Genomic DNA, 9,730 nt, shown 5'->3' on the forward strand with positions numbered 1-9,730 from the left:
GAGGATTGGCTGGGAGTCTCAGAATTGTTCAATACGTCCACAGTTCCCTAGATAGTTCATTCCTAGAGTGCTGGGGGCTGGAGAAGGTAACGTGGATGTTAAAGTAACTAGGGAGGCAGTCAACAATGAAGAATAATCTACCCATTGTTCCTGCATGGCTTACAGCTCAAATAAAATGTTCTGTATTTTCAGTGTGCTGTTTCAACGACTCTACTATCACCAGGAGAGCTCTATTTATTTATTTATTGAATTTTTGAATTATTTTATTTTTTTATACAGCAGGTTCTTATTAGTTATCCATTTTATACATATTAGTGTATATATGTCAGTCCCAATCTCCCAATTCATCACACCACCACCACCCCTGCTGCTTTCCCCCCTTGGTGTCCATATGTCTGTTCTCTACATCTGTGTCTCAACTTCTGCCCTGCAAACCGGCTCATCTGTACCATTTTTCTAGGTTCCACATACATGCGTTAATATACGATATTTGTTTTTCTCTTTCTGACTTACTTCACTCTGTATGACAGTCTCTAGATTCATCCACGTCTCTACAAATGACCCAGTTTCGTTCCTTTTTATGGCTGAGTAATATTCCATTGTATATATGTACCACTTCTTCTTTATCCATTGGTCTGTCGATGGGCATTTAGGTTGCTTCCATGGCCTGTCTATTGTAAATAGTGCTGCAATGAACATTGGGGTGCATGTGTCTTTTTGAATTATGGTTTTCTCTGGGTATATGCCCAGTAGTGGGATTGCTGGGTCATATGGTAATTCTATTTTTAGTTTTTTAAGGAACCTCCATACTGTTCTCCATAGTGGCTGTATCAATTTACATTCCCACCAACAGTGCAAGAGGGTTCCCTTTTCTCCACACCTTCTCCAGCATTTATTGTTTGTAGATTTTCTCATGATGCCCATTCTAACTGGTGTGAGGTGATACCTCATTGTAATTGTGATTTGCCTTTCTCTAATAATTAGTGATGTTGAGCAGCTTTTTATGGGCTTCTTGGCCATCTATATGTCTTCCTTGGAGAAATGTCTATTTAGGTCTTCTGCCCATTTTTTTTTTTTTTTTTACAGTGTTTTTTGCCTATCATTTTTCTTTCTCTCTGCCCATTTTTTGATTGGGTTGTTTGTTTTTCTAATATTGAGCTGCATGAGCTGTTTATGTATTTTGGAGATTAATACTTTGTCTGTTGATCCGTGTGTAAATATTTTCTCCCATTCTGAGGGTTGTCTTTTCAGCTTGTTTGTTGTTTCCTTTGCTTTGCAAAAGCTTTTAAGTTTCATTAGGTCCCATTTGTTTATTTTTGTTTTTATTTCCATTACTCTAGGAGGTGGATGAAAAAAGATCTTGCTATGATTTATGTCAAAGAGTGTTCTTCCTATGTTTTCCTCTAAGAGTTTTATACTGTCCAGTCTTACATTTAGGTCTCTAATCCATTTTGAGTTTATTTTTGTGTATGGTGTTAGGGAGTGTTCTAACTTCATTCTTTTACATGTAGCTGTCCAGTTTTCCCAGCACCACTTATTGAAGAGACTGTCTTTTCTCCATTGTATGTCCTTGCCTCCATTATCATAGATTAGTTGACCATAGGTGCATGGGTTTATCCCTGGGCTTTCTATCCTGTTCCATTGATCTATATTTCTGTTTTTGTACCAGTACCATATTGTCTAGATTACTGTAGCTTTGTAGTATAGTCTGAAGTCAGGGAGTCTGATTCCTCCAGCTCTGTTTTTTTCCCTCAAGACTGCTTTGGCTATTCGGGGTCTTTTGTGTCTCCATACAAATTTTAAGATTTTTTGTTCTAGTTCTGTAAAAAATGCCATTGGTAATTTGATAGGGATTGCATTGAATCTGTAGATCGCTTTGGGTAGTATAGTCATTTTCACAATATTGATTCTTCCAATCCAAGAACATGGTATATCTCTCCATCTGTTGGTATCATCTTTAATTTCTTTCAGCAGTGTCATAGTTTTCTGCATACAGGTCTTTTGTCTCCCTAGGTAGGTTTATTCCTAGGTATTTTATTCTTTTTGTTGCAATGGTAAATGGGAGTGTTTCCTTAATTTCTCTTTCAGATTTTTCATCATTAGTGTATAGGAATGCAAGAGATTACTGTGTATTAATTTTGTATCCTGCAACTTTACCAAATTCATTGATTAGCTCTAGTAGTTTTCTGGTGGCATCTTTAGGATTCTCTATGTATAGTATCATGTCATCTGCAAACAGTGACAGTGTTACTTCTTCTTTTCCAATTTGTATTCCTTTTATTTCTTTTTCTTCTCTGATTGCCGTGGCTAAGACTTCCACAACTATGCTGAATAACAGTGGTGAGAGTGGACATCCTTGTCTTGTTCCTGATCTTAGAGGAAATGCTTTCAGTTTTTCACCATTGAGAATGATGTTTGCTGTGGCTTTGTCGTACATGGCCTTTATTATGTTGAAGTAGGTTCCCTCTATGCCCACTTTCTGGAGAGTTTTTATCATAAATGGTGTTGAATTTTGTCAAAAGCTTTTTCTGCACCTACTGAGATGATCATATGGTTTTTCTTCTTCAATTTGTTAATATGGTGTATCACATTGATTGATTTGCATATATTGAAGAATCCTTGCATCCCTGGGATAAATCCCACTTGATCATGGTGTATGACACTTTTAATGTGTTGTTGGATTCTGTTTGCTATTATTTTGTTGAGGATTTTTGCATCTATATTCATGAGTGATATTCGTCTGTAATTTTCTTTTTTTGTAGTATCTTTGTCTGGTTTTGGTATCGGGGTGATGGTGGCCTCATAGAATGAGTTTGGGAGTGTTCCTTCCTCTGCAATTTTTTGGAAGAGTTTGAGAAGGATAGGTTTTAGCTCTTCTCTAAATGTTTGATAGAATTCACCTGTGAAGCCATCTGGTCCTGGACTTTTGTTTGTTGGAAGATTTTTAATCAGTTTCAATTTCATTATGTGAGATTGGTCTGTTCATATTTTCTGTTTCTTCCTGGTTCAGTCTTGGAAGGTTATACCTTTCTAAGAATTTGTCCATTTCTTCCAGGTTGTCCATTTTATTGGCATAGCGTTGCTTGTAGTAGTCTCTAAGGATGCTTTGTCTTTCTGTGGTGTCTGTTGTAACTTCTCCTTTTTCATTTCTAATTTTGTTGATTTGAGTCCTCTCCCTCTTTTTCTTGTTGAGTCTCCCTAGTGGTTTATCAATTTTGTTTATCTTCTCAAAGAACCAGCTTTTAGTTTTATTGATCTTTGTTATTGTTTCTTTATTTCTATTTCATTTATTTCTGCTCTGATCTTTATGATTTCTTTTCTTCTGCTAACTTTGGGTTTTGTTTGTTCTTCTTTCTCTAGTTCCTTTAGATGTAAGGTTAGATTGTTTATTTGAGATTTTTCTTGTTTCTTGAGGTAGGCTTGTATTGCTATAAACTTCCCTCTTAGAACTGCTTTTGCTGAAACCCATAGGTTTTGGATTGTCGTGTTTTCATTGTCATTTGTCTCTAGGTATTTTTTGATTTCCTCTCTGATTTCTTCAGTGATCTCTTGGTTATTTAGTAACATATTGTTTAGCCTCCATGTGTTTGTGTTTTTTACGTTTTTTTCCCTGTAATTCATTTCTAATCTCATAGCGTTGTGGTCAGAAAAGATGCTTGGTATGATTTCAATTTTCTTAAATTTACTGAGGCTTGATTTGTGACCCAAGACGTGATCTATCCTGGAGAATGTTCTGTGTGTACTTGAGAAGAAAGTGTAATATGCTGTTTTTGGATGAAATGTCTTATCAATATCAGTCAGATCTATCTGGTCTATTGTGTCATTTAAAGCTTGTGTTTCCTTATTAATTTTCTGTTTGGATGATCTGTTCATTGGTGTAAGTGAGGTGTTAAAGTCCCCCACTATTATTGTGTTACTATCGATTTCCTCTTTTATAGCTGTTAGCAGTTGCCTTATGTATTGAGGTGCTCCTATGTTGGGTGCATATATATTTATAATTATTATATCCTCTTCTTGGATTGATCCCTTGATTGTTATGTAGTGTCCCTCCTTGTCTCTTGTAACGTTCTTTATTTTAAAGTCTATTTTATCTGCTATGAGTATTGCTATTCCAGCTTTCTTTTGATTTCCATTTGCATGGAACATCTTTTTCCATCCCCTCACTTTCAGTCTGTATGTGTCCCTAGGTCTGAAGTGGGTCTCTTGTAGACAGCATATATATGGGTCTTGTTTTTGTATCCATTCAGCGAACCTGTGTCTTTTGGTTGGAGCATTTAATCCATTCACATTTAAGGTAATTATCAATATGTATGTTCCTATTACCGTTTTCTTAATTGTTTTGGGTTTGTTTTTGTAGGTCCTTTTCTTCTCTTGTGTTTCCCACTTAGAGAAGTTCCTTTAGCATTTGTTGTAGAGCTGGATTGGTGGTGCTGAATTCTCTTAGCTTTTGCTTGTCTGTAAAGCTTTTGATTTCTCCATCGAATGTGAATGAGATCCTTGCCGGACAGAGTAATCTTGGTTGTAGGTTTTTCCCTTTCATCACTTTAAATATATCATGCCAGTCCCTTCTGACTTGTACAGTTTCTGCTGAGAAATCAGCTGTTAACCTTATGGGAGTTCCCTTGTATGTTATTTGTCATTTTTCCCTTGCTGCTTTCAATAATTTTGCTTTGTATTTAATTTTTGCCAGTTTGATTACTATGTGTCTTGGCATGTTTCTCCTTGGGTTTATCCTGTATGGGACTCGCTGCATTTCCTGGACTTGGGTGGCTATTTCCTTTCACATGATAGGGAAGTTTTCGACTATAATCTCTTAAAATATTTTCTCATGTCCTTTCTCTCTCTCTTCTCCTTCTGGGACCCCTATAATGCGAATGTTGTTGCATTTAATGTTGTCCCAGAGGTCTCTTAGGCTGCCTTCATTTCTTTTCATCCTTTTTTCTTTATTCTGTTCCAAAGCGGTGAATTCCACCATTCTGTCTTCCAGGTCACTTATCCATTCTTCTGCCTCAGTTATTCTGCTATTGATTCCTTATAGTGTATTTTTCGTTTCGGTTATTGTATTGTTCATCTCTGTTTGTTCTTTAATTCTTCTAGGTCTTTGTTAAACATTTCTTGCATCTTCTCGATCTTTGCCTCCATTCTTTTTCTGAGGTCCTGGATCATCTTCACTAACATTATTCTGAATTCTTTTTCTGAAAGGTTGCCTATCTCCACTTCATTTAGTTGTTTTTCTGGGGTTTTATCTTGTTCTTTCATCTGGTACCTAACCCTCTGCCTTTTCATCTTGCCTATCTTTCTGTGAATGTGAGAATTTTTTCTAAGGGTGACCTCAGCTCAGGAGAAATAAGGGATTCCTCTTCTACTTTCCAAGGTAAATTCACCAGTCATGAAGGTCATGCTCAGAGACCAGCAGTCCCATGGTGGCATATAACCTGTTTTGCTGAGTTTACTACTTACATTGAGACTATCCCTGACCAGTTTACTGAAGCACATTCCCCCTTCTTATTCCCTCTCTCTCTCTCTCTCTCTCTCTCTCTCTCTGTGTGTGTGTGTGTGTGTGTGTGTAGATGTGGGAAGCAAGCTGGGAGAAATCTGTTATTTTAAAAATGCCACAGAACTACCATGTTTAAGCTCCCTTATTCTGATTCATCATTTCTTGGTTGCTGTAGACAAACCTTAGACAAAGTGGATTGCAATGAATTTTGCTCTTTTGGTCAGTGTTTCTGTGGAGGGACAGTCCTTTCAAGCTCCCTCGTCTGTCATTTCCACTGATGATGTCTCCAGGCCTCCTCAAAAAGTATATTTTAAAATAATTAAATAGCTCATAAGTACTAATTTAGTCCTCACAATTATTCTTGATAGATACCATTGTTTATTTTTTTTCTGGGTAAAAAACCCCTAAGGATAGAGAGGTTAAAGGACACACACAGGGTCACACAACCAGCAAGTGGAGAATCCAGGTTTAAACAGAGTTTTATCCAACACTGAGCATGATGCTATAATGATCACCCATGGAAAGAAGGTAGCTGGTTTTCATAGACCAGAGATTATAATAACTTGGTAAGATTTATATATATATATATTTTTTTTTTTTTATTTATGTATGTATTTATTTATTTTTGGCTGCATCAGGTCTTAGTTGCAGCACACGGGATCTTCATTGAGGCATGGGGGGTCTTTCGGCATGTGGGCTTCTCTCTAGTTGTGGCATGTGGGTTTTCTCTTCTCTAGTTGTGGTGCACGGGTTCCAGAGCACGTGGGCTCTGTAGTTTGCGGCATGCAGGCTCTCTAGTTGAGGCTTGCGAGCTCAGTAGTTGTGGCGTGTGGGCTTAGTTGCCCCGCAGCATGTGGGATCTTAGTTCCCTGACCAGGGATCGAACCCGCATCCCCTGCATTGGAAGGTGGATTCTTTACCACTGGACCACCAGGGAAGTCCCTAACTTGGTAAGATTTTTAAAACTCTTATAATGTTCTTGTGTTTGAAGTGATCAGCAGTAAAATCCCAAAACTGAAAAGTGTATGTAGGGTCATGGAGCCTAGTGGCCTATTGCATGGCCACGCATAGATGGAGAAAATCTCAAAACATGAAGTGGATAGTGGTAGCGTGGGAAGGAAAGAAAGAGAGTTGAGTCTCTGGGTCATTGTGAGGAAGGCTGGAGGGTCCTGGAAATCTCCCAGGGTGGGGTGATGCTCTCTCCCGGTTGCTTGCTATGCAGACAGCCCCACTCAGCATGCACCCTCAGCTTCCACAATGGAGAACCTTCCTCATCTCCCTGCAGAAGCCCCATTCTCTCTTGCACATGCTAGGAAAATGCCTCAACCACAGGTCTTGGTGTAAATGTTCTTTCTTCCAGGACTCCTCCTCTGCCTCCCTGTTCCTCCTGTGTGTTCCCACAGCACAGCTGAGACCCATTATATGAAACTAGTCAGCCTTATCTTTGACTCCTCTTCCTCTCTCATTTCACATTAAACCACTGACAGAGTCCAGTCCGTGCTGTCGTCATACGACCGGGACTGTCATTTCCTTCTCCATTCCCACTATTGCTGCTCTTGTTATGACTTGCATGTTGCCCACCTGGAGCTTATTCTTTTCTCAATATGTAAGCATTTGTTGAATTAAATCCATTGAAATAGAGTCTTAACAGCATTGGTTAGAGAAGCAAGCTTTGTTTCTGATCCTTGGAGCACAGGAAGTCTGTCATTACAGAGCTGGGATGCTGAAGCTGCTTGGAGGAATGAAGAAAGAAGGAAAGAGAGATTATTTTAAGCACTTCAACCTGGGAGAAGCCTCAGAGGAAGGAATAAAATGATGAAACTGCAGAAGGAGGTGTTGCATAACCAAAGTCAAGGAGATGAGGCCCTGAGAGAAGTGCATCCCCTGGTCATGACTCACAGCGCCAGGGAAAGTCAGACTGGATCCTGCTCTCAAAGAGGGGCAATAATGCAAAGGGTCTTCTTGAGAGCTTCATGTAGCTCAAGACAGGGTAGGAGGAGGGTTGTGGACCCAGTAGTTCAGCAGAATGTAATCCTGATAAGCCTGGGAACATAAGCCTTGAGTGGATCCTGTGGGGTTAGGAGAACAGAACATCTTCTTCTTGAGGCCTTGAGCTGAGATAGTTTTTGATCATTAAAGTCCAAATGGGCATCAGATGAGAGGTGAAAAGCTTAGTCATGTGAGAATAGGAACAAGGCAACACTGGAACTCTTGGCACCATCCAGACGTGGGTGGAGAAGGAGTAAGAGGGCATTAGTACCTTTACAAGATATCAATATACTCAAGGGAAAAAGAACAGCGCTTATCATTTCAAAGACTTAAACATGTGCCAAAATGTTGACAATGCAAGGTTAGAAAGAGGACACAGCCTCCTTTCCATGTCTTAGACGTTTCCTGAGAGTGTGTGCTCACACGCAGTATAAGAAAGTGAGATTCCTGTAACAACTCCATACTCCCCTCCTCATCCCAGAAAAGTTCTTCCCCCCAGTAGAAGTCTGGAATGCAGCTCCAAAGACATTGTGATGAGGACTTTCTGCTCAGGTCAACCGAGGTACCCAGTAATTCAAAACTGATGAACTAGCCACAAGTTTAGTATCACAGGTATAGTGGGGCATAATTTGAATCATATATATATATATATTTAATTATAAGGTTATCTTTTGTTTCTCAATACGCATCAGTAGTTTACCATTCTGTCTTCTGTCCCATCTCCTACCACTCAGTACCACCAATTGGCTTTATGGGGTATTGGGTTGGGGGACCTATTGTTGCTACTTCCATTATTCCAATGCCGCCATTTGGCTGATCCTTAGAAGACAATCAGTAGACACAAATCTGACTGTACTCATTCAGGAGGATTCTTAGCAAGCAGCATAGGCCACAGTGTGAAAGCCAGACTGAAAACACTGTGCTTATTGGGCATGGCCACTATGCAAGCAGGTGCACAAGAGCTGTATGAAACAACAATAATAACAGCACCACCAGCAATAAATAATAATAACACCTAGTGGCTTGAGTTTCAGGTTTTTATTTTTTCTTTTCAGTTCAGTACCAAAAATCTGAGGCTATGGAGTTATATGACTTTCTCAGTCCTTGGTCTTCTTACCCTATTACTGATCACATGTCATAGTTCTAAATACTCTCTATACGCTGATGACTGGCAAATCTCTACCTTCCTCCCTAAACTCTCCACTGCTTTTTAAAAATCTGCATTTAATGGGCTTTTCAAACTTAACATGTCCCAAAACAAACAACTGATTTCATATTCCAACTCACTCCAACATCATACCCTCCACACACCTGTCTCCCCACTCTAGCTTCACCTCACTTTTCTCACATTCTGTCCCATGTCACCCAATCACTGCACCATTCACCCAGTTGCTCAGGCTAAAAACTAAGGGTCGGGCTTCCCTGGTGGTGCAGTGGTTGAGAATCTGCCTGCCAATGCAGAGGACACGGGTTCGAGCCCTGGTCTGGGAAGATCCCACATGCCGTGGAGCAACTGGGCCCGTGAGCCACAACTACTGAGCCTGCGCGTCAGGAGCCTGTGCTCCGCAACAAGAGAGGCCGCGATAGTGAGAGGCCCGCGCACCGCGATGAAGAGTGGCCCCCACTTGCCGCAACTAGAGAAAGCCCTCGCACAGAAACGAAGACCCAACACAGCCAAAAATAAATAAATTAATTAATTAATTTTTTAAAAAAAACCAAAACTAAGGGCCGTCATAGATTTTTTTTTTCTTTCCTTCCCCCTCCCCACCCCACCACACATTCATCTATTAGCAAGTCCTGTTGGCTCTCTCTTCAAAGTGTTTCCCAAGACCCATCATTTCTTACCACTTGTTCTCTAAGCTAACATTGTCTCATTTTGCTCATAGTTTAATTTTTTCTGAGTTTCATTTTCTTTCTTTTTTTTATTATATAAGTTTCAGGTTATAATTCAACATCTCTATATACTACATAGTGATTCTCCCAAAGGTCTAGTTACCATTCTTCACCATACAGTTGACCCCCTTAACCTTTTTCACCTACCCCTAGCCCCCTTCCCTCTGGTAACCACTGATCTGTTCTCTGTATCTTATGAGTTTTGTTTTGTTTTTGGATTTGACATATGAGTGAAATCATATGGTACTTGTCTTTTTCCTTCTGGCTTATTTCACTTAGTAGAATACCCTCGAGGTCCAACCATGTTGTCACAAATGGCAAGATTCCATTCTTTTTTGTGGCTGAATAGTA

The sequence above is a fragment of the Eubalaena glacialis genome, chromosome 10 (assembly GCF_028564815.1).
Source record: "Eubalaena glacialis isolate mEubGla1 chromosome 10, mEubGla1.1.hap2.+ XY, whole genome shotgun sequence".
Classification (NCBI taxonomy): Eukaryota; Metazoa; Chordata; class Mammalia; order Artiodactyla; family Balaenidae; genus Eubalaena; species Eubalaena glacialis.